Below are 25,951 nucleotides of genomic sequence, written 5' to 3'. Positions count from 1 at the left end.
GGAAAATTCGGACAATGCAAATAGAGACATTTCTAATGAAACCGTTACAGAATCCCAAAACGAAAGTAACAAATTCACTCGTCTTCCAAAATTAACGATCTCTAAATTTTATGGTGATTCTTCGGATTGGTTAGAATTCATAGGTCAGTTCGAAAATGCGATTGATAAAAATCCGAATTTATCAAAAATAGAAAAATTAATTTACTTAAAAAGCTTTCTTGGTGGCTCAGCCGCCAAAGCTATTTCTGGTTTCCCTCTCATCGAAAATAATTACGAAGCTGCTCTTGAACTGTTACGTTCCGGATTTGGTCAAAAGAACATCTTAATTAATTCGCATTTAGGACAACTCTTAAGTACTTCACCTGTTAGAAATCCTAATGATATAAACGGATTAAGAAAACTTCTAGATCACGCCGAAGTACAGATAAGAAATCTTGAAGCATTAAAAATAGACTCTGATACCTACGGAAATCTCTTAACGCCTTTAATTTTGAAATTACTTCCTAATGAATTCGTTCTTGATTATAGCCGAAAAATTAAAGACGAAAATTGGGATTTAAAAGGTTTGTTAGCCTTTTTGAGGAACGAAGTATTCAGTAGAGAACTCGCGGCTTCTGTTAATTATAATTCTAGAGAAAAATATTCGCGATTGGAAAAGCATTTGCCCTTCAAACATAAACATTCTCCAGCCATAACGAGCAAGCCGTCTACAGTTGAGTTATTAGCGGCGTCATCCGAATCGCAGTGTCTGTTCTGCGGGAACACAAATCATAAATCTGCGGATTGCGAAATTTTAAGTGTAGAAAAGAAAAAGGAGATCTTAAAAAGTGAATCGCGGTGTTTTTTATGTTTGGGTCGGTTTCACCGGATCCAAAATTGTAAACAAAAAAAAAAACTGTGCCTTCTGCTTTAATAAACACTCGAAAGCCATTTGTTATTCATTCCATCAGAAAAAAGATAATGAAAAACCTGAAAAGAAAACGTCGGATTCGAGCGTTATTTCCGCTGTTTCGTCATATAATTCCGATGAAAATAGATCTAATAAAATATTATTACAAACGGCTTCTTCATTGATCCGAAATAATGATAAATCTGAAAATGTCAGAATTCTTTTTGATAATGGCTCAATGAGATCTTTCATAACTAAAGATGTATCTACTAAAATGGAACTTCCGATTGTTAGAAAAGAATCACTTTCTGTTTATTCCTTTGGTGATAAAAGTGCGTTAGAAAAAACCTTTAATGTTGTTAGAGCAAAACTAGAAAATGTAAACGATCCTAATCTTAATATATATATTGAGCTTCTTGAAACCGAAAATATATCCAATACTGTTATCTCTCCTCCAGATTTGAACTTTGCTAAGAAAAATAAAATTTTACAAAATCTACAATTAGCAGATTGTTGTAGAAAAAGTGACAAAATTGATATTCTCATAGGGGTAGATTTCTACTATTCTATAATTACTGGTAAAATTAAAAGAATTTCAAGAAATGTAGTAGCCACAGAATCTTTATTTGGGTGGTGTTTGCAGGGTAAAGTAAATAATGATCATAGTGAATTATTAACTATGAAAGTAATTGTAAATGAAAACTTGATATCAGATCAGTTACAACAGTTTTGGAAGCTAGAAAACTTGGGTTTGGAAAGTGATACTCAAAACGACAAAACTGTTGATTTAGAAATTATGAAATCTTTCGAATCTGATATCAGGTATAAGAACTGCAGATACCAAGTAAAATTACCTTGGAAACCGAATTCAAAACATTTAATGGAAGATAATAGGGATATAGCACTTGAAAGATTTAAGAAATTAAGTAACAAATTTAAAATTGATAACTCTTTGTTTGTTCAATACACAGAGGTTTTAAAGGATTACGAGTTAAAACATATTATTGAACCAGTTCAAGAAGACAATCAAAATGATAAGACCCTATTTTATTTACCTCATAGAGCAGTCATCAGAAATGATAGAGCAATAAGCAAACTAAGAATAGTTTATGATGCTTCAGCCCATAAACCAAAAACACTCTCTCTAAATGACTGTTTATATACTGGTTCCGAACCTATATCCTGATATTTTTGATTTATTGATAAAATTTAGACAAAATTCGATAGCCTTTACAGCGGACATTACACAAGCATTCTTACAGATAGAGTTAAATGAAGAAGACAGGGACGTTACACGATTCTTTTGGAAAGATGATCCTAATGATAACAATGAGAGTTTGAAAACCTTTAGATTTACAAGAGTTTTGTTTGGAGTAAAATCTAGTCCCTTTCTCCTAGCTGCTAAATCACCTTAAAAAATATCACCTTAAAAATATTCAGAAATATATCCTGAAACAGTAGAACTCTTAAAGAACTGCCTGTATGTTGGTGACATTATTGGTGGTCAACAAAATTTAGAACAAGCCCTGAAAACAAGTTTAGAAATTGTGAACATTTTTAATGAAGCTAGCATGTCACTACATAAGTGGCATACTAATTCCAAAGAACTCAAAGATATTTGGCATCGCAAAGAATTTTCGATGCAAGAATCTCCTGAAGTTGTCCCGATCAAAGTGTTAGGAATTAACTGGGATACGGATAATGATAATTTTTATTTTGACACTCAGCACTTGAAAAATTTCATTTCCTCGTCAATCAACTCAAAACGTTTTCTATTGCAAACCGCAGGCCGTATTTTTGATCCTGTCGGATTTTATGGCCCTTTCACTATAAGAATAAAGTGTCTGATTCAGGATATCTGGTCTGCCAAAATTGATTGGGACGATGAACTGCCACCTGATCTTAGTTATAAATGGAAAGCCTGGTACGAAGAAATTGAAGAACTGAACCACCTCAGAATTCCCCGCTACTATTTAGAAGGAATATTAGATGCAGATGTGAAACAAATAGAACTCCATAGCTTTTCTGATGCTAGTTTGAAAGCTTATGAATGCGTGGTATATCTGAGAATAGTTTTGAACAATGGTACTTTTCAAACAGTTTTTGTTGCTTCCAAGAGTAGAGTTGCACCTCTGAAATCCCTTACACTTCCTAGATTGGAGCTTTTGGGTGCGCTTTTATCCGCTAGATTGAGTGATAAAATAGCAAAATCTTTAAAATACGAAGTAATCCCCTTCCACTGGACTGATTCTCAAATAACATATTTTTGGATTCAGGGATCTCCCGAAAGATTTAAATCTTTCATCAAAAACAGAGTTTATGAAATTCAGAAACTAACTGAAAGCAATAATTGGCATTATTGCCGTAGGAAAGATAACCCCTCCGAGGGACTCGAGGGATCACGAGGAACTACTGTTGCTAATTTAAGAAATTGTTCACTTTGGTGGTTTGGACCAGAATGGTTGCAAAACAAACGTATAGACTGGCCAGTCAAACCGAAGTTTGACGTGGGAAACAATAAAAAACTAGAACTCCGTAGTAAGATATCTGTTTATGACGTTGTTGTGAAAAGAGATGATCAACTATTGGATATAACAAAATTCAGTAATGTGCTGAAATATCTCAGAATTATGGCATGGGTTAGACGTTTCGTTGCTAAGGCAAGAAAACTGCCTGCTAATAGTGGAACATTAAGTGCTTTTGAAATTCAGGACACTGAAATTTTTTGTGTTCGTAAAGCCCAGATGGATTTCTTCACACCTGAAATTAAGGCTCTTCAATCTAACAAGTCGATTTCTCCAAGCTCTGATATATTCAGCTTGGCACCGTTTCTTGATGAAAATAAAATTCTTCGAATTAAGGGGAGATTAGAAGAAACCGAATATACAGTTGACGAGAAGCATCCAGTTCTTCTTCCTAAAGATTCCAAATTTACTGAATTATTTGTAAAAAGGGAACATAATAACGTTCTGCATGCGGGAGTTGCAGCAACTTTAGACAAACTAAGACAGAAATTTTGGATTCCTAAAGGCCGTCAGTTGGTAAAGAAAGTTTTAGGGAACTGTTTAATTTGTCGGAAATACGCAGTAAAACCAGCGAAACAAATGGCAGCTCAGTTACCTAAAGATCGAATTGTTGAAACTCCACCTTTCTATATTACAGGCGTGGATTTCACAGGTCCAGTTTACATCAGGTCTGGAAACGAAATTCAGAAATCATACATCGTATTGTTTACGTGCGCTGTTACACGAGCGTTACATCTAGAACTCATTTCCAATATGTCTGCAAACAAATTCATTTTGGCTCTCAGACGTTTCATTTCGAGAAGAGGAAACTGTCGCACCTTTTATTCAGATAACGCGAAAACTTTCAAATATGCTGCCAAAGATTTGCAGTATTTTTACAGCATAATTAAAGGTACAGACTTTCAAAATTTTCTAGCAAATGAAGGCTTGACTTGGAAATTTATCGTCGAGCTTGCTCCATGGTGGGGAGCTTTTTATGAACGCCTTATGAAAACCATAAAGGAACCGTTGAAAAAGATATTAGGCACAGCTCAATTGAATTTTGAAGAATTTATGACTGTGTTGACAGAGGTCGAAAATATTGTGAATAGACGTCCTTTGACCTACGTTTACAACGATTTACATGAACCTGAACCGCTTGCACCAGCTGATTTTCTATTGATCGGACATAAGGATGAATATCCATATAACTTTGCTGAGATCCTGAATAACTCTCCAACAAGAAAGAGTCTAATAAAACGAAAAGAATATCAGACAACACTTATAAAACAGTTCTGGAAAAAATGGAAAAATCAGTATCTTCTTGAGTTAAGAAATGCTCACTTCTTCGGTACACCAGAAGCCAAGAAAAATCTTAAAATTGGTGATATAGTTTTACTTGAAGGAACAACTAAATCTAAGTTCCTCTGGGATTTAGGTCGAGTAATTCAAGTCTTCAAAGGACGTGATGGTCTTGTACGATCATGTGTGGTAAAATTCACTAACATTAATTTTAGATAATTAGTTTAGTTATTACTAATAATTTACTGTTTGTAATTTGAATTAATATTTACGTATTGAGTAACATTTGAGTTGATGCAGTTAACTATATTTGTTTATTTTATAGAATTTTCTTTTGCAGTTTATATTTACATCAGTTGAATGTATTTGATGTGTAAGTTGCTTTCTTATATTTTATTATTTGTATGCCGAAATAGTGATAATTTTTGCAAAAATTATCAGGTGGGAAGTGTGGAAAAATCCCCCAAATGATTTATATAACGCCGTTAGAGGGCGCTTCGCTTCTGAAAAAGAATGTTAGTTTTTAGTTTTGCGACGTAGTTAGTTAGCAGTGAACCTTCGATGCAATCAAAGTTGCTTTGTAAATAAAATGATTATTTTTGTAGATTGTTGAAGTATTTCACTTCATTTAGAATTAGAACCACCTTTCGCAATAGCTTATTACATCATTCAACCGCCTGTGCTTTTCACTTTTTTCAGTTTTGCCATATGTTAATTTTGCACAAAAAATTACTTAGCATAAAAGTCATGACTGAGACTCATCCTCCAGTTATACATTTCCATCTAAAATATGCGTTTATAATTATGAATAAGCATCAGTCTTGAACAGAGTGCTCTCTGACAGCTCTATTAAAGAACACGAATAGAACTAAAGTTCATTAGCTTAGTGCGTGACACAATACGATTTCCTAAAGTATTTTGATTGTGTGTCCTGGTTTTCCAAGAATTGAATGCTACTCCTGCCTTACATAACCTTTTGTTTTTGTAACGTAAAATATTTGTAACGTAAAATAACAGTAACCTAAAAGTGTTTTTTTTTATCAGAATACCCCAACGCATGATGATTTAGTAATTTTTCAATTAAAAAGTGTAGAAATTCTGGGGCGCTTAATGTGGTCGCGGTTAATGCTATCATTCAGATATTGTTATTGAATTGCCGAAGTCCCACCTATTCGTATATGAAAACATGGAAATTACGCCGCTTATTGTGATCGATGATTTAGTTGGTATGTATAGACATTAGGTTAATTGGAAGCAGGCAAGATGAAAAATGAGCAACGCCCTCGCCGGGAATCGAACCACGGACCTCTGGAATACGCGCCCAGCGTGCAGACCACCACACCGCTAAGAAGAAGAACGGTAGAAGCTAAGAGGATCGACTGCTAGCACGCCCAACACTACACTAGCAATGTGCGCTGATGACACTGCGATCTTTAAAGGAAGCGGATTTGTTAGCCCGGTAATACCATGGTTACAATCTCACATCCAGGCATTAGAGACCTGTCTAATAAGGTGAACAATCCAAGTTAATATTGATGAGACTGTAGCCATATTATTCACGAAGTAAAAGAACATAACTGGCAACCTGCAGTTTTGTGGATCAGCTCTGCCGTGGGTTAGGCAAGTCCTTTAACTTGGGGTGATCCTCATTAAAACGCTTATATGGACCCCTGACATTAATCTATTATCCACAAGTTTCGTATACGTAAAGCTCAACTCTTCGCCCTTATTGCATGGAAACGTGTTCTATCCACTGATAATAAATTACTCATTTAGATATCTATCTTGCGTCCCGTGCTTTGTTATGCCTGCCCGGTCTGGGCTTATTTATGTAAGACCAGCAGAAGAAACCCGGAAACTGCACAGAATTGTACCTAACGTCAAATCACGAATGCGTCCTGGTATGTGCGAAATAAAATCCACGAGGAATTAAACATTTGTCAAATAAGAACTTATTTTAATCATTTTGTCAAGAATTTTCATATAAAACAACACAGTATCTTAAATCTTGCCATCAATGTTTATAATTATGATTATAATGATGCTAGGAACAACAATTGACCTATGTTTATCCTCAGCAAGAAAATTATTTATGAAGAATAGCCACTGTAATTAAGTTTTATTTAGTATTATTTTATGTTACTTACACTGTACTTATTAATACTTTGAATTATGTGAATTTTGTATGTATTTTTATCTCCATGTTACCAGAGGCAGTTTTATGTCACTTGCACTATTACGTCACTCGCTCGCACGGCTTTCTGCTTAAACTGGTTATTTTTACATTATCGTATCCGAAGAATCCCGGTAATGATACAGGTGGGGACCTCTGTCTGTAGCACACCACACAAAAAGGCCTTTATTACTAACTGGGCGGGATATGCCAAAGCCTTAAACAACACCACACTACACATTCCAACAGCCACCACGGGTGATGAGTTAGATGTTTTGGTCCAAGAATTCACCACAAACTTAACTACTGCCCTGGATGCAAACAGCACTGCAGTCTCTCACAGGCACAAGGCAACAGATTCTGAACTGAAGAAACTAATCCAAGAAAGAAACGCTGCCAGAAAGGTTTGGCAAAGGTATCGTTTCCCGGCTGACAAGACAACCCTCAACAGACTGAACCATCTGGTCAGGACTCGTACTCACAAACATACACAACGAGACTGGACCAACTATCTCACTTCCCTTTCAGCAGATCAAAGCTCTGTATGGAAGGCGACTGCTAAACTTAAGAGATGCCACACCAGTATTCCGCCCTTAAACGGCCAACAAAATATTGCCCTCACAGAAACTGAGAAAGCTGAGTCACTAGCTGATCACTATGCTTCTCAATTTTGCACAAACAACATTTCTCACCCTCAAACAGAACACCTTGTTAACACCACACTAACAGAATTCCTTTCAAAACCACGCACGAACAACATTACTCCTGTCAAACCCTCAGAGGTCTATGGCTACATCGAAAAACTGCTGGTTAAGAAAAGCCCTGGCATCGACATGATCTCCAACAAGATGATCAGATGTATGGGAATCCTCATGCTGCTGAAACTTACATCCATCATCAACGACATGCTAAGACTGGGATATTATCCAATGCCATGGAAGACTGCTATCATTATACCTATTCTCAAGCCTGGAAAGCCTCCTGCAGAACCAGCCTCCTACAGACCAATTAGTCTTCTGTCCTCGCTCAGCAAGGTGGCGGAGCACATCATCCTGACAAGACTTCAAGCCTACATGGACCTAAAAAATGTCATCATTCCACAAAAACATGGTTTCAGGAAGAAACATTCCTCTGTCCACCAGCTGTACCGGGTGACGGAATACATCTCTCAAGGACTGCAGGAGCGGCAGACCACAGGTGCCATCTTCCTTGATGTAGCTAAGGCCTTTGATCGTGTATGGCTGGAGGGCCTCATGCACAAAATTATCTCTCTGGGATTCCCAGATTACATTACAGCCATCACATACTCCTATCTTAAGGATAGACACTTTGTCGTTCGTGTAAACAACACATACTCAACCTCACGGGCTATCAGGGCTGGGGTCCCACAAGGGAGCCTCCTTGGGCCCATCTACTATAATATCTACACGAACGACATCCCACAAACACCACACACCACCCTGGCTATGTACGCCGACGACACGGCAATACTCTCAAAAAATGCATCTCCTGGTCCAGTTATACAAGCACCCCAATCTCACATCCACACACTCGAGTCCTGGCTCACTGCCTGGAAATTCAAAATCAATGTGGACAAGTCGGAGGCGATCTGGTTTACGAAAAGAGTCAACATCGACTCGGAAGACTCCATCCTCATGTGCAATACCCCTGTACAGTGGACTAGGCAAGCTCGATACCTAGGCATTACTTTAGATAGGCGACTCACATGGACCCCACACATTACACAGCTTATTGCCAAGTTCCGTGCTCGTAAACGAACACTTACCCCCTTAATTAGCCGGAACTCCGTTCTCTCTATTGATAATAAGCTGCTCATTTACAAAACCCTTTTGCGTCCTATACTTTCATATGCCTGCCCTGTTTGGGGATATACCAGCCATACCAATATTAATAAACTGCAAGTCTTGCAGAATGTTACGCTTCGACAACTCTCCAGAAGTCGTTGGTTCATAAGAAATACGGCCATTCATGAGGAGTTGGAAATTCCAACTATCTCAAATTATTTCGCACTCCTTGCAAAAAAATATTTTCGTAATATTCCTAATGTTAACAATAGTTCAATTACTGTGCCTCACTATGACTACTCACTTGATATTAATAGCAAGCGGCCGATTGCGATACTAAGATATTTAAATTAATTCAAATTTTTTATAACCTACTTATGTAAACACTCTCCCTTACTTGAGCTTTGTTTTGTTTTGATTTGATTTCTTTTGATTTGATTTGATTTGAACTGACTCGCTGTCTGACTTAATTTCTGTATATAGTGTACATATTTCCTACTTTATGTCTTATGTATTTTTCCTTATTATGTATTACTTAATTACCTATGGAATGTTATGTATTTATGTTTACTTATTTGTACTATGATGAGTGGTCACACGGACTCTTATTCAGACCAGTGATAGGCAATTTCTTTTTTTTACTACGCCATTGCACACTTATCTCCGTCTAAGGCATATCAGCTACTGGTGTTTCTTCAGGACTCATATCATCGGTTCTTGTTACGAACTCATAGTGCTCGAATTTTCTATCTAACTGCTCGACGATCAAAGATTCGAAAATCGCACTCTTATCCCGGGATAGCGTTGTAACGCGGGAACCCACTTTGCGAAAACTCATCGAGTTTGCCTGAGCCGAAGAATATTAACTCCCCTTTTAATTAGCTATGGAAAAAAGTTATTAACTTACATTTACTTTTGATCCAATAATTTAATTAGGAAGGTTAAAATTAGTTGTAGTAGGGGCACTGCTCACAGATCCTTGATGTTTAACACCACTACACCGAAGGCCAAGAAGATGTGTGTTGAGAGGGCTGTGCGTCCTTCTGACGTCCTGGTTATCGACAAGGCCAGTAGCCGTAATTCTCTTCTCTTCAGTATGGTACGGTGATCTGATGTATGGAATCTTGACATGGAAAGGATCTGTCGAAGATTACAGCGGAAATAGGAATCTAGTTGTCCTAGGTAGCATTTTTAGGAAATATCGTGAGGAATTGCTGCTACCTACCACTTGCAAATATACCAGTCAAATTAATCACCCATCTTCTTCATGTTATGTTTACTCCTCATATGTTGTAGGTTGGCATATCCTATTCATCAGCTTTGTAAAGTTCAAGGAAAATACCCACTAAAATTTATGTTTAACTTACAGCACGTGGATTCTTTTGGTAAGGAAACAAGTTTCATGTTAAGCCGATACTCTCAAAGTCACCCTGAATTAAAATTCAACAAAATTACAGTAAGTTGTTTAAATGAAATAGGTTATAGAGTTCTTGTGTACTCTTTGGGAGCTTGCACTCTTGAACTCTATATGGAAGCCTAAGTAGCGAATTCTCGCTATGTCTTTAAGAATAAATACTGCAGATGAAAGGTTCAAATAATCTTTTTATTTAAATCTAAATCAAAACAGAAGCACGCACTTGCTCACAAATCACCACCACTTGTGGCTATGTAACAGAAAATAAGAATGTAACAATTCAATAGTAACTCAAAATAATCTAATGACTGGCTCCTTAGCTTAACTAACGCTAAATCGACTGCACACAGCAAAGCCGAGCCGAGAAATATCAGTATAAAGTGAAAGGTGTCGAATACTGAATTAGAAAGAGTTAATTTTAAACTCGCAGCATAAACATCGAAACTAAGTCCACTACTTTCCTTTTGAACTCTTGAAACGCAAATTAAATATTGCTTCTGAAACACGTTTAAAAATTTACATCTACGTCATACGAAATTTACATTCCAGCAGGAAACTGAAATCAGGAAAAACGGGAAAGTCAAACTAAAAATAACTGATTAGAATAAAGAAAAACCTTACAATGTTAGATTTATTTGAAATCAATATCAATTTGAAAATTTAATATTTAGCTATCAATATATTTGAATTACAAAAGGTAACCAACAAAAGTGTCTTGCAGGTAACAAATTTTAGATTTCAGATAGAAAATAGTAATTATAAATTTGAATTATTTTCTTTGCATTAGTATTATTGTTTATGTACGTTTCACTCAATATTTAATAAACGAAATTTAAAATGGATTTAAAATATTTCAAAGTTTAAAAATTAAAAAAGTTTTCATTTCGTTAAAAAGAAAAATGTGTCGCATCAACTGTTTTTGGATCTTGCATTCATTTAAGATGATAAGCCAGTGGTCTCGAACTCAAATCATCAGCAGGTCGCATGCACGATTTGAAAACAAATGGCGATACAGACTTTTTTAACGAAATAACAAAAAATTCAATAAATTTTAAATTTCGCTTTCTAAGTATTTTTAAAAATGTATATAAATAATAATAATATCGCAAAGAAAAAGTTCAAATATGTAGTAATTTTCTATCCGAAGTCTCAGTTCGGTATAAAGAGACATTTTCTTTGATTACATTTTGTAGTTTAAATAATACTCACAGCTAAACATTAAATTTTCAGCCTGAAGTGCATTTGAAATAATTCTAACATGTTTAATTAAACATTAATTATTTTAATTTAAATTGAAATAAATTGTGAAATTCTTTTAAAATTCTCAGAGGAAATTTTACAAGTAAAACAAAACTTGAGAATAAATGATGACAAGATAGACTCTTTCTCTTATTTATTCAATTTTTCTTCGACGCATAAATAAAAATACATATGTCTGTAGGTAAATAATTATAAATTTTTTTATTTCTTACAGCTTGACTCTGGATGGTATTTAGATTTTGATAAAGTTTGAAGGCTTGGACAGAAATTATCTTCATCAAGGATAATAGATGCCCATTGGTCAGTCGGGTTTTATACATATTAATTCCAAATGTGAAAAAAAGCTGTTGACTTATAAATATATTCCCGAACAAGAAGTTATTCTTAGTGCAAAAATTCAAAATTTGTTGTTTAATGAGAAGGAATAAAAATTAATAAAATCTGTATCTTCAAATCTTTGAATAAAATTTATATCACACTGTAATTTAGCTCCATTTATATATTTTTCAAGCGTTATTTACGTTTAAGTGATAAAGAAAATAATGTAAACTCGGATTTTAAATAATTAAAAACTTGAAATCTTTGTAACATTGTATTTACAACAAATTAATAAATGAAATGTCTTCAGGCGGCATAAAATGGCTTCGGGGAGCAAATGCCGTCTGTTTGCGACTGCTGTATAAAGCTATAGTATCAGCTGCATCTATTCTCAGCTATAGTAATATGCAAAGCTCATGCAGAAATAAGTACCGTTTGGGTATTAAAACAATTCGCAATTTGTTTTTATTTATCATTTATTTACAGAGCAATCTATACAGCCTAAAATACTTTTCAACATATTTACCATGCAAATTGAAGCATTTTTCATACCTTGTCACAAATTACAACACACCCGCTTCGTAGAATTCGGCCACCTGTGACCTCAACCAGTTCTGGCCGTGTGTGAAGGTGCGCATCATGAGCGCTCCGACGGAGATAGGCTCTACTGCCGAAGTTACTACACGGATGGATGTTAGCGTCCCGCCTGAGACACCTGCCGCCACGGAGAGTTGTGTTGGACTTCCCCAGCAACCCCAATCGGATATTAACGAAAACCTGGATTATTATACGGAAAAGCTTATGGACTTGGAAAAGGAAATCGATGCTGTGAAGACCGCTATTACAGCATGTCAACGACTACGCGCGGTTTCTGACCCGGATACCACTACGGATATCATGACGAAGAACTTACGCATGCTCCAGGCCCAAGCTGCAGAAATAAGAGGTAAGTGCAATTTATCTTGCTCTTCAGGCATTGTCCCGCCTGTTATTTCTAGCATGAAAAGGAAAAATGAGGAAATTAAAGCTAAGAGAAAAATTAGTCATGGCAACATAATTATAGATAATGATGGATTTAAGTTACCCGTAAAAACTGCTAAGCAGCAAAAATTAGATAAAGTTCCATTAAATTTAGAAACTGTTAATCGATACTCTGTATTAAATGAAAATTTTAGTAATGAGGAAAATGCTAATGCTGGTAATAACCCAGACGGACAGGCCGTACAGCAGCAGCCGACCAACAGCCAATCACAGGCTATTCCCCCCATAATGGTTAATCCCGGAAAACTGACCCACGAGGCTTTTCTCAAGGAATTAGCTCTGCAAACTGAAGCCAAATTTTTAGGAAAGGTTAATGGTGAACTTTTGAAAGTCCTACCACGCACTGCAGACGACCACAGAATCCTGACATCTCTTTTCCTGGAAAAAAAAGTTGAGCACTACGTCATCAACGCAAATTACGCTCGTCCAATCAAAGTGGTTCTCAGAGGACTGTCTATAACCACAAAACCGGAGGATATAGCCACTGCCTTATCGGACAAAGGGTTCGGAATAAGTAAAGTCACACAACTTACAAGACGAAGAACCAAAGCTCCCATGCCTTTATTCCTTGTACAAATCATCAAAAATGAAAAAGCGGACGAGATATATCAAGTCACCGACCTCCTTCTCTTTGCTGTTTCAGTAGAGAACTATATTTCGAAGAATCAGGTGTCACAGTGCTATAAGTGCCAAAAGTGGCACCACTCTTCTGAAAATTGCCACTTTGCACCACGATGCGTTAAGTGCTCACTGGAACACAAAACCATAGATTGCCCGACCAAAGGAAGGATGGAAGAGCCCAAGTGCGCCAATTGCCTCAAAAACCACGTAGCCTCATACCATGGGTGTGAGAAATTCCCACGAAATAGACCTACCCAGCAAAAAAAGGACAGCGTTCTCAGAAAAGGCATCTCCTACGCAGATATGGCAAAAAAACATAACAATATGCTTAATGGAAATGCTAAATTTTATCCCACAGAATCGGCTACTGCTGCACAAAATTTGCACTCAATGACAAATGAAAATATTAAGCTCAGTGATCTAAGCAATGCTATAAAAAATCTAAATATGACTAATAGTGATAACCCCAATAGTAAAAGAAAAGAAAATGTTATGGATAGCCAGGAGAAGCCACAAGGCTCTGAATTCCTTAATTTCATGAAAAACATCGCCGAATTTAACAGTATTCTAGGAATCAATAATATTAGATTGATGAATAATATCTTTAAAAATTATTTACCTAAATTGAAAACCTTGTCTGACCCTGTAGATAAGCTATTTATGTTTTACGAAATTCTTAGTGAGATCAATAATCATGTTTCAGAACAACCCTAATATGCCTCTCACTCTTGTCACGTGGAACGCAAATGGATTGCTCCAAAAAGCCTATGAGCTTAAGGAGTTTTTACATGAAGTTTCCCCCGATATTTTACTCCTACAAGAACACATGCTTGGTACCCAAAATTATTTCAGAGCTTCCAATTATATTACGCATCGATGGAACAGGCCTACCGAAGGTAGATTTGCACCAAGAGGAAATGCACGAGGAGGTCTGCTAATCTTAGTTAAGCGCTCCATCCCTCATCATGTCACTCCACTACCACAGCTTTTAGCGGTCGAAGCCCTAGCTATTACACTCACGCCAAACACATCACGACCAATCACTATTATCTCCACCTATTTTGCTATACATTCACCTACAAATTCTGTCAGGACAGATTTGCAAACACTTTTAAATACTAACAATCGAGTCATCATAGGTGGAGATTTCAACGCACACCACCGCGAGTGGAACTGCTGGGATATCAATCAACACAGACGAGTCATACACGACATTGCCCTAGCGGCCAATATTCACCTAGCAGTACCAAATAAACCAACACACTGTGGGATAGGTAGACCATCAATTATGGATTTTTTTATTTTAAAAAACATCAACCCCCCGAGTTATGTCGAAAGTCTGACAGAATTGTCTTCAGACCACAATCCGGTGATGATGGAAATATCTACCGACTCCTACAGTACACCACACAAAAGAGCCCTTTTCACAAACTGGGCAGGTTATGCCAAAGCTCTAAACAACACTCAGTACCCCACCACCACGATACACTCAAGGGATGCGTTAGACGCTTACACTGAAGAATTTACAGATGAGCTTCAAGATGCCTTACTCAAAAACAGCAAAGCAATGAGAGCTGATAGAAGATACAAGAACAGTGCCATCCGGGAGCTGATCCGAAACAGAAACCGCATACGGAAGCAATGGCAGCGTTTCAGATGTCCTACGGACAAAATTCTACTTAATCAATTAAACCAACAAGTCAGGACTCTACTGAAAAAACATGCACAACTTGACTGGGCCAGACACTTAGAAGCATTATCCACAGATGATAACTCACTGTGGAGTGCTGTATCTAAATTTAAAAGACGCAACACTAATATTCCGCCCATTAATGGCCCCAACGGGATCGCATACACTGATTTTGAGAAAGCTGAGTCTATTGCAGATCACTACGCATCTCAATTTCGCACTCACAACATTTCTAACCCTCATACAGAACACTTGGTTTCGACACTCATCACACAATTCCAAACAAAAACACACACAAACAACACACCCTTAATTATGCCATCAGAGGTTATTAGATATATCGAGAAGAGAAAGAACCGAAAAAGCCCTGGTATTGATAAGATCAGTAACAAGATGATCAAGGAAATGGGAGCAAAAATGCTATGTAAATTCTCCAAATTATTGAACGCTATGCTCCGCCTACATCATTTTCCAACCAATTGGAAAACTTCAATCATCGCACCGATCCTGAAACCCGTAAAAGACCCTACGCTGGCTTCCTCCTACAGGCCGATTAGTTTATTGTCGACCTTAAGCAAAATCGCCGAAGCAGTCATTCTAAATAGGATCCAAGAATTTCTCGAAGAAAATCAAATTCTCATCCCACAGCAATACGGATTCCGGAGCAAACACTCTACAACTCATCAATTGTACAGAGTCACAGAAATGATTGCTGAAGGATTCCAAAAAAGACACATCACTGGAGCACTCTTTCTCGATATTTCGAAAGCCTTTGATTGTGTATGGTTACAGGGCCTCACATACAAGCTAATCACTCTGGGTTTCCCAGATTACATCATAAACATCATTAATTCCTATCTTTACGATAGACACTTTGTCGTTCGTTATAACAACACTCACTCTACACGGAAAGTAACCCTTGCGGGCTTACCGCAAGGAAGTTTACTTTCGCCCACATTATTTTCTATTTATACGAACGACATCCCTCACAACCCTCTCACAACACTAGCACTCTATGCAGACGACACTGCGATCCTCTACCAAGCTGCGTCTATGGCCGCAGTCGTACAGGCACTACTAGAACACATCCATGCATTAGAGTCCTGGATGATTAAGTGGAAAATCAAGATAAATGTTGAAAAGTCGGAAGCTGTTTATTTCACGAAGAAAAGGATTTTCGACTTAAGTATCACCCTCAAAATATACGACGTCAACATTCCCTGGGCCAAGCAAGCCAATACCTCGGTGTCATTTTAGACCAAAAACTCACTTGGGCCCCACACATAACATTTGTTTTGAACAAGTTTCGGGGTACTAAAGCTTTACTCAACCCCCTAATTGCCCGAAACTCCGTTTTATCTATACAAAATAAACTTCATGTATATAGATCCATGCTGCGACCTATTATCACCTATGCCTGCCCAGTCTGGGGTTATGTGTGCAAAACTCACATGCTGAAAATTCAGCAAAGTCAAAATGTTATGCTGAGGATTATATCCAACAGTCCCTGGTTCTTCAGGAACGAGGCTATTCAGAACGAATTAAATATTGAAAGCATTAGCATACACATAGCAAAAATAGCACGGAAATTCTTCAACAACATCGAAAAGATTAACAACAGTTCTATCCCAAGACTAAATTATGATTATAACAGCGAAGCTAACAAAAAAAGACCCAGAGCAGTTCTCCGGCACTTAATTTAATTTTATCTACTGTTTTAATTACTGCTTTTTTGCATTTCCATATCTATTTTATGTTTGCATACCTTCACCGTACATATGCAACTCTTAAAAGCACACGCTCATGTGTCGCCATCTATCTTACAGAATAAGAATCAATAATTCATCTCACCAACACCTTGTATGTTACAATATATCTTATTTTAATACTTAGTTCAGAACACATTAAAATTAGGCCAACTTATTTCAGTCCAGGATCCCTTTACTTCTCATTATTGTATTGTATCTTGATAACTCTCTTTTTATTATATCAAATAAATGTACCCAGGATTTCAACCAAGTTTAAACTTTAAAATTTTCCCCCACCAATGCCTGTCGAGCAAGAAAATGCACTCTCTTTCCAGGACTCCCATTGGATCACATGACCAGTAGCTCCTCCCACCCAGCCATGGACCTGCCCTGCTACACAAGCGCCTAGATATTGGGTTCTCATCTATCCCAGAGTTCCACACTCTCTTCGCTCGCAGTATGTCATTTCCGGTTGTGGGGAGGGATCTCAAATGATAGAATAGCTAGCGAACGGAAATCCTCGTATTGCAATTTTCGTAGACGAGTGTTTACAAGCTAATTTGATCAAACATTTCTGATAATTTTAAAACAAAACGGTCCTTTTCAGGACCAAATGATCACTTTAATAAAGAGCCCTTTTCAGAGCCAAATGTTCAATCTGATGAAAAAAAATCAAACTAATTCGGATATTTCTACGGATATGATTACATCAAACAAGTTTCCATGCGGACGTGGGAAATTCTTTTTTTCCAAATTTAATTTGAAAAGGCATGTAATAAAATACCATCCAACGGATGAACACATATTGCAGTCTCTAAATTTAAAAGTATGTGAAACATCCAAACTCAAAATATGTGACTCTAGTTGTAATGGTGATCACATTTCAACTAAGAGACAGTATGAATGTCCTTTGTGTAAAGGGGATTTTGAAAATGAGTTGATAAATGAACACTTTTTACAAGTTCATGATGTAAAACTTGAAACATCAGAATTAAAATTTGAATCCTATGAAAGTTTTCTTGAATGGAAAGATGATTTAGAAAATAAAGTCGAAATTTACAATACATGTATCTGAAAACCAAATGCCACTGGTACAGTTACATATTTTACATGTCACCGTTCAGGGCATTTTCATTCACAGAGTTCTGGAAAGCGACACATAAAGCTACTGGGCAGTAAAAAAATTAATCCTTATTGTCCTGCGAAAATAAAATTGGTCAAATCAAAACGAGAGGAATACTATGCATATTTCCAGAAAACACATGTAGGCCATGAAAATGATATGGGTCATCTTTTCCTTTCAAGTAAGGATAGAACCTTTATTGCATCAAAAATAGCTGCTAAAGTACCATTTGATGCAATTTTGGATGAAATTCACGATTCCATATCTGATTCTGGCCTCGAATGATTGCATCTAATAACAAAAAAAGATCTGCAAAACATTGAACGAAGTTTTGAGTTAGCTTCCAGTGCAGTAAAGCATAGTAATGGTGTTGGTGTATTTAATTATGGCAAAGCACACGAGGGCTATCTGCCTAAGGGAAGGGATGCCTTTGTGGAGGACTTTCTAAGGGAAACTGGCTCGTATACACGTTACACATGGGGAAAACCACGAAAACGCCCATGCAGCCAGCCCGTTCGCGGGATTCGAACCTCGGACCGAACTACCAGTGTTCAGCGACTTTACTACTCGACCGCTGGTCGGCTAAAGCATAGAAATTAATGACTATGTGAGGGTTGACATGTGGGTGAATGAAATGCTTAGTTCACAGATTTCTTGCGTGTTATATTATAAGGCACAAGGTGTAATATCCCCAACACATACATTCCTTAACGATGAAGATTTTATTCTCATCATAATGACAAATACAAATATGATGACAATAATCACAAAGTGAAATGCTAAAAAAATTTAGTTCAGACTGCATACAGTTAGCTACAAAAGTCTGTGTACAGACTAAATTTTAAATTAAAAAAAACACTTAAAGCATAGAAAAATATTTTTTAATCATTGCATATTTTTCTTCTATTAACTAAAATTGTAAGCTTAAATAAAAAGTAAATAACATCAGTGTAATACTTTTTAAATTTTTTCAAAAAACTCAGAAATTCCATCCAATAAGTCTGCGTACACTCTCAAAAAAAAAAAAAAGTAAAATATAAGTTTTTTACATTACTTCAATACTTTGTAGGCTATCCTTTATTCTTCAAAACAGCCTGCAGACGTCTGGGCATTGACTGAACTAGTTTTTCAGTGTCATCCGACATAAATTTCGCCCATTCTTTCTGCAATTTACTAATTAGCTCATTTCGCGACGTAATATTGTGTTTTCGAATTCGTTTCTCCAATTTTACCCACAAATGTTCGATTGGATTGAGGTCTGGTGACTGTGGAGGAGTACGCAATTGTCTTGGAGTGTGATAGAGGAGATATTCCTTCACAATTTTAGCTCTATATTTCGAGTCGTTGTCTTGTTGGAAAATAAAGGTATTACAAAGGTTTAAATTTCGGGCACTGTCTCGTAGATTTTTCTTCAGAATATCCAGATAAACATACTTATCCATGACTTTATCAATAATGTGAAAATTTCCATCTCCCTTCGACGACATACACCCCCATACCATTACACCGCCAGCTCCATGTTTGACAGTTGGATTTAAATTTCTCAGATTCAGTTCTGTTCCTGGTTTTCTCCATACAATAGGGTGGCCATTAACTTTAAATATTGTAAATTTACTTTCATCTGACCAAATTACATTGTTCTAGAAGTCCTGCGAAGAGTTTAAATATGTTTTGGCAAAAGCAATTCTTTTCTTTCTATTTGTCTCGGAAATGTATGGCTTAGACCTAGGTTTGCGTCCATGATAATCGGCCTTTCGCAGCACTTTTCGTACAGTTTCAGGAGAAATTTCCTTGTTGCTAGTTTAAAAAATGTCTTTTGCAATGCTTGCAGCAGAAAGTTTAGGATTTTGTTTAATTCGTAAAAGAATTTTTCTTTTTTCCCTCTGCGTTAGCTTCTTCGGTCTCCCACATCTTGGTTTTACAGCAAGACTATCAGTGTCAAGATAGTTTTGAATAACTCTTTGCCCACTAGAAAATGGTTTTCCAATGGTTTTACCAATATAACGAACAGTTTTATCTTCATCTCTCAATTTGATAATTAGTTGTCTCGTAACTAAAGGAATTTCTTTATTGGTTGTCATTTTCGTCAAAGAAAATAGAAATAACAACTTCCAATCAACGTGAAAATTGCTTCGGAAGTCAATGACCTTGAAAGTGTAACCTTCTTTGCATTCTCAAGTTTGAAGTTTAAAAGTTAGATAAGAAATACCCTGCCTCCTTCGCGTTGTACGCAAACTTTATTGGCTTTGATTTCTGACCACTTATCTTTTAAAATTTAGTGTGCATAAATTATTAGATATGAAAATATTACAGTTAAATAATTTCAAAGTCCCTTACTGAAACTAAATATTAAAAAAAAACTTTAAGAAACTACCCTTTTCGCACCATAAATTTGGATTTGATATTACTTTTCTTGATGTAGCAGACTTTATTGACTAACTGTATGTATAGATGGCACTTATGGCATGAATGCATATGGCTTTGAGCTTATAGTTTTATTAACTGTCAACAATTTAAGAGAAGGATTTCCTTGTGCATTTTTAATTTCGAATCGAAGTGACCAACCAGTTTTGCCTATATTCTTCTCAATAATCAAGCAAAGCATTGGCACATTACAACCAAAAGTTTTCATGTCAGATATGGCTGATTCTTTTTTTAATGTATAGGTTTCAGAGATGGGCACACGTGAAAAACGCCTCTTTTGTGCATGGCATGTTGACCGTGCATGGCGAAAGAATTTTAAAAAAATCAGTGGTAGAGAAAAGCAAGCCCAAGAGTATCAAGTTCTCCGCACTTCTTTACAAGAATGTGTATACAGAGTTTTAATACTGCAGCAGAAGCTGTGTTAAATTACGTGAAAACTGATCCCGATACACTTGATTTTGCTAATTATTTTTCGACACATTATTTAAAAGATGCAACTACTTGGGCTTATTGTCACAGAGTTCATTGTGGATTAAATACAAATATACATATTGAAAGAATGCATCGAATATTAAAGTACATATATTTATTTACATGGAAAAAATGTTAAAAGATAAGGCTGTGCATGCAATTATGAAATTTATTAGTGATAAAATGTTTGACAGAATCATTACATCAAATAAAGGAAAATTGACAAGTAAAATTAGAGACTTGAGAAACAGATATAAAACCAGCTTAACACTGTCATCGCAAATTATACAAAATGAAAGTGGCTGGATTATTTCATCAGAAAACAATTTAGATTTGTATACCATACAAAAAGTGATCAGTGAGGGTAACTGTGAATTGAAGTGTACTGAATGTAATGTATGCATACACACATATATGTGCACATGTATAGATTCTTCAATTAAGTGGAATATGTGTAAGCATATTCATTATTTATGCCAGATGCAGGAAAACAGTCCAGCAGATACAGTTCATGATTCCTGTAATGATCCTTCATTGATAATAGACGACACAAATGATATAATAATAGTAAATGAATTAATGCAAAGTACATCACAAACTTTGAGATTAGCAGAAAGAAAAATAGCACTGCTGAATAAATTTACAAGCTTACTAAACTCAATAACAACACCTAATGAAGTAACTAAAATGGAGAAAATTTATAAATCTGCAATAAATACGAGAATACCACACTTTGAACCTCCAACTGTAAACATACCAGCTAATAAAAAAATTGTACAGCAAAGAACCTTTAAACAAACAAAAAGAAGAAAAATAATGAAAAATTTAATTCGGACATTAGTACAAAATTTTCCTCTCACAGTTATGATAAATAACAAGACAAATATTCAGGGGCAACATTCTTCTTAAAATTTTCATTGTTTAAAAATTACATTATATTGAAAATTCATTTGATGACCTATGTATTAGTAAAATTAACTTATATTAATTTTACTATTACTTTACATGTACAGGACTCTGTTATTTTTTTCTCTCATATTCAGTAAATTTCCAGCTACATACATTTTAAACAATTTTAGAGATTTTAAATGTTCTCACTCTGCGGGTAACTGTTTACACAATATGAATGAATTAACTACACAAACGTCAAGGAAATGAAAAAAAATTCTGTGCCACCATTTGACAGTTTTCCTCTCAGTCTGATATAGACATTTTTAAGTGGTCAAATTAATCAACATATCTCATATGATTATTATAGTTTGTGATACTTTAGAAATAACCATAAACCTACCAAAAAAATTTCAGAAAATTAAACCGAAAGTACAAAATCACAATGGAACAAATGTTCGGAAAACATTTTCAATAGTCCTGTCCCCTAGTAGCAGTATTTCCTACATGCGTGATGGGTCAAATTTGTCCCACCTTTTCATTTCAACCATTTTTAATTAATATATATATATGAATTCAAATAATACTTTTTATCTGCAATAAAAAAAATATTCATTCTAATACCAAAAGTTGTCCAAATGATTTAAATTGCATAAGAAATTAAAACAAAAAATGCTTCAAAATTAGACCTGCAAAGAATTTTTTCCTACATGATTTCTATGAATTACTAGTGCCACCATCTGTTATATATTTAGGAAACTGAAAGGTATTATTGTATGTATTTTAAACAGAATTTTGCAGCTGTCATCTTGGAGATAAAAACTGATAAAAAAAGCCGTCCCGCCGCCCATCAAAGGGTTAAAGGCTTTATGGACCTCTTTTTTTTACCTTCTTATTTTAAAATTTTGATTTCAATGCTGTGTCCAAGAAATCAAACAGTAGCACCAAAAAAAAAAAAAAAAAAAAAAAAAAAAAGGAGTATGTGTGTATTGTAGAAAAAAAGAAATAGGTGGTACTGGATCCATTATTAAAATAGACACAAAAGTACTCAAATAAACATCTCTCTCCAAAGTTGGCAACAAATTTATAATTTTTGGTGGTGGTGGGGTGTGATAATTAGAAATTACCTAAAAAAATAAATGGATGAAATGCTCCTTTTCAGGAAGGTTATTGTTGACGAACTTAGCAGCATGAATGCCAGAGTGATGACTAAATTCTGTCAAAATTTCTTCTCTCAGTTTCATTTGTTTCTTTGCTTTGCCTTATGTGCTATACTGCCAAGCTTAAGAAAGAGCTGCTGAATAGGGAAAATGAACAATTTTTCAAAAGAATTTGGAATGGACACTTTTATTGATACATAAGCGACAGAAAAACCACTTAGTGCTCAAAAATTTTATTTTGTAGCATAGCACAAACATACAATTAAGAGGAAGTGTAATACCAATGAAACAACAAAACATTTACTAGTGTTTACAGCTGCATATCATGTCATAAGTAGTTCATGAATGATTTGAATTGAATGACATTTTGGAAAGTTAAAAGTCCATCTGCAAAAAGATATTTTGAAAGTGATAAATTCCCTATAAATCTATTTGAAGAAGAACATATTTACATACTGCTTACATTGGTGCAGTTTAGGGTATCCAAAGTGTGATTTTGGACAGCAATTCATTTTCATGAATGAATGCTGTGGTAAAATTCATATGTAACATTGCAACTAAAACCTTACACCCTAAAATATCAGATATATTCCTCCTGATAGCAGATGTAGAAAGAAACCAACAGTTTCGGTATATCTCAAGTTTCGTCAATAGAATTTATTTCGTCTTAATAGAAGTAAACATGACTATGCCATTCGTTTCCTGAATGATGAGATGTATAAAAAAGGTGAGGCATTTACAGGGTCGTTTCTCAAAATACTGTATCTAAAATGCACACCCTGTACACCTTGCCGAAAAGTTTCATGAATTGTTCACAGACAATTGCAAACTTATTTCTAATGTAAAAAGGATGTTTTTAGAATTACCTGCTAGAGCAAAAGTCTTTAGAGAGATTGCAGTTGATATATTGTTGCCTTTAAATCCAGTTTTGAAAAAGTGAGGAATATGGTAGCGTGAGCTTGCTATTTTGGCGAGTAGTAGCGTTTTTAAGAGGTGGAGGTAGGGTGATTGCACATAATGCCAAATATTGAAGTTTTTTTTATAGATTTCTTTGTGAAATGTTCTATCTTTATTCAGTTATTTCTGGTTTCAGTGAAGGGTGATTAACAGATTTTTACTTTCTGTATGCTTTCGTGGGCAGAAAATACAGTAAGGTTGGCCCTAATGTCTAGTATTTTGTCAAAACCACAGATGCTGCCAATATTTTTTATGTTCTTCGATTAAAATGCTTATTTAAAAAGGCATCTCTAAATAAGAGTCTCACATTTATAGCTTCACATTTCTCTCAAATACAAGCTTCCCTGGAGAAACAGAATCTAAATTTAGTAGCCTCTTTGTATGCATTTGATGTGATGAAAAATGTATCTCAATATTTACGTTGAAAAAGGTGTAGGTTCAAGCATTGTGAAAACATGTTTGATATCGTTACGAATCCTGTGAATCTCTATGTTTTAAATATGCGCCTGTCCCATCAGCAGATGATTGTTTTCCTGCCTCAGGAGCATTTTAACAGATACAACTTGTCAATGGAGAATCTGAAGAAAGTGCCTGTGATATTGACACAAGTGAACAATGTGTTACTGTGTTACATGGTGATATTCCTTTCTTATGTATCAAGGTAGAGAATCTTTTTTTTTTTTTTTTTTTTTTTTTTTTCTGTTTGTTTAGGTAATTTTTGACCATGGTATTTATTATTCATTAGCATATTTTCTCTGGAATTCATGAAAAATACTAATATTTTAATGATATGTAGGAATATGTTTTTATTACTTTGTTTATCGATATTAGGAAAAATTTATCTTTATCAGTGCTAGTTATAGTACATGAAGTGCGTTAATGAATTCACAACTTAACACAGTTAACATATTCATTTTTACCAAACTATATTTTAAAGACATTTTTCTTTATCTATTTACCTACCGCTTTCAGCATTTTAGTTTGACACAACTGCCTGTCCTTATTCATAACATACTTATCCTTAGAACATCATTATAAATAAAATAGAAAAATTATACATTTTGTTATTTTTATGCAGTTTGAAGTCATTTGAATTTAGATTACACCACACCAGTTTGTTAATTTTGGTGACTTTGGGAGTGCATAAAACTTCTCAGTCATCTCACAGAGCCAATAAAATGATAATAATCTTTATTTTACTGAAATCATTTATTGGATGTAACACCTAACATCTTCCGAAAGGTAAATATTAAAAAAAAAATTTCATTCGAAATATATTATTTCATTATAATGTTACTCATAAAAACTTATCTGCTTAATATTATAGGTAACATTATAACAACAGAAGTAAAAAACACTACTTCATTAACCATTTAAAAATGTATATTTTGAGGGCACACGATATTTAAGAGCTGCATGGAATAATACGGCTCTGAGAAAGATGACAACCACGTTAGCTTTGGTTCAACCCCCCCTCCCAACTTATTTACATCTTCTCAAACGGAAGTGACGTCTGGCGAGCAACCGAGAGTGGGGAGCTCTGGGATAGATGAGAACCCAATGTCTAGGCGCTTGTGCCCTGCTACCTGTTTCTCACTCATTTGAGCGCCGGACGTCGAAGCAGTATCTCTCCTGACGGACGTTCTGACTTTACGATTTGTATATACGCAAGGCTCATGAATTGACTATCGTACGAAATTGCTTATCTTTACATATGCCATGATACAACAAATGCCTTTCTACAATGAATTCTGCACAGGATATGGCTGTCCCAGCCTAGGAGCCTGCTGAAGTGCCCAGCACCTGAGCCTTCTGGCCGTGTTTACCTTGATCTATTCATCACTTGCAAAGTGCTGGCCGCTAAGAAACTTCTTGAGATGAGAACGCAAATGGAAGTCGGTTGGAGTTAGATCCGGACCATAAAGAGGGTGACAGAATTGTTCCTAACGAAATGAATTAAGCAGAGGCTCGTGACGCTTGCGGTATGCGGCTACGCGTTGTCATACACGAACACAACACTAGAAGTCAGTAGTCCCGCCTTTCTGTTCTATATCGCGCTTTGTAACTCCTTCAATGTCTCACAGTAAGCTGTAGCGATGATTGTTGTGCCTCGTTTCGTCCAGCCCAGAAACAAAATTATTTGAAGCCCCAAAATACGATACA

At 35.7% G+C, this 25,951-nt stretch overlaps 1 protein-coding gene across 3 annotated transcripts in view; it reads left to right on the top strand.

Moving 5' to 3' along the window:
* LOC118192354 (protein O-mannosyl-transferase TMTC3-like) overlaps positions 1–25,951 on the top strand; it is a 495,624-nt gene that overhangs the window by 54,625 nt on the left and 415,048 nt on the right. The window contains exon 2 of one of the 3 annotated variants that reach the window (XR_004758374.2): positions 11,562–11,831. The exons of the other annotated variants lie outside the window; for them this stretch is intronic. The gene's annotated coding sequence lies outside the window, so the exon portion shown is untranslated. Of the gene's footprint in view, positions 1–11,561; positions 11,832–25,951 lie in introns of those variants that run through there. 3 annotated transcript variants of the gene reach the window in all.

This window comes from Stegodyphus dumicola, chromosome 4, assembly GCF_044657685.1.
Source record: "Stegodyphus dumicola isolate Sdum_Otavi_A_Nest chromosome 4, ASM4465768v1".
Taxonomy (NCBI): domain Eukaryota; kingdom Metazoa; phylum Arthropoda; class Arachnida; order Araneae; family Eresidae; genus Stegodyphus; species Stegodyphus dumicola.
The sequence above is the reverse complement of the archived record's forward strand: the minus strand, read 5'-3'. Positions and strand labels throughout refer to the sequence as shown.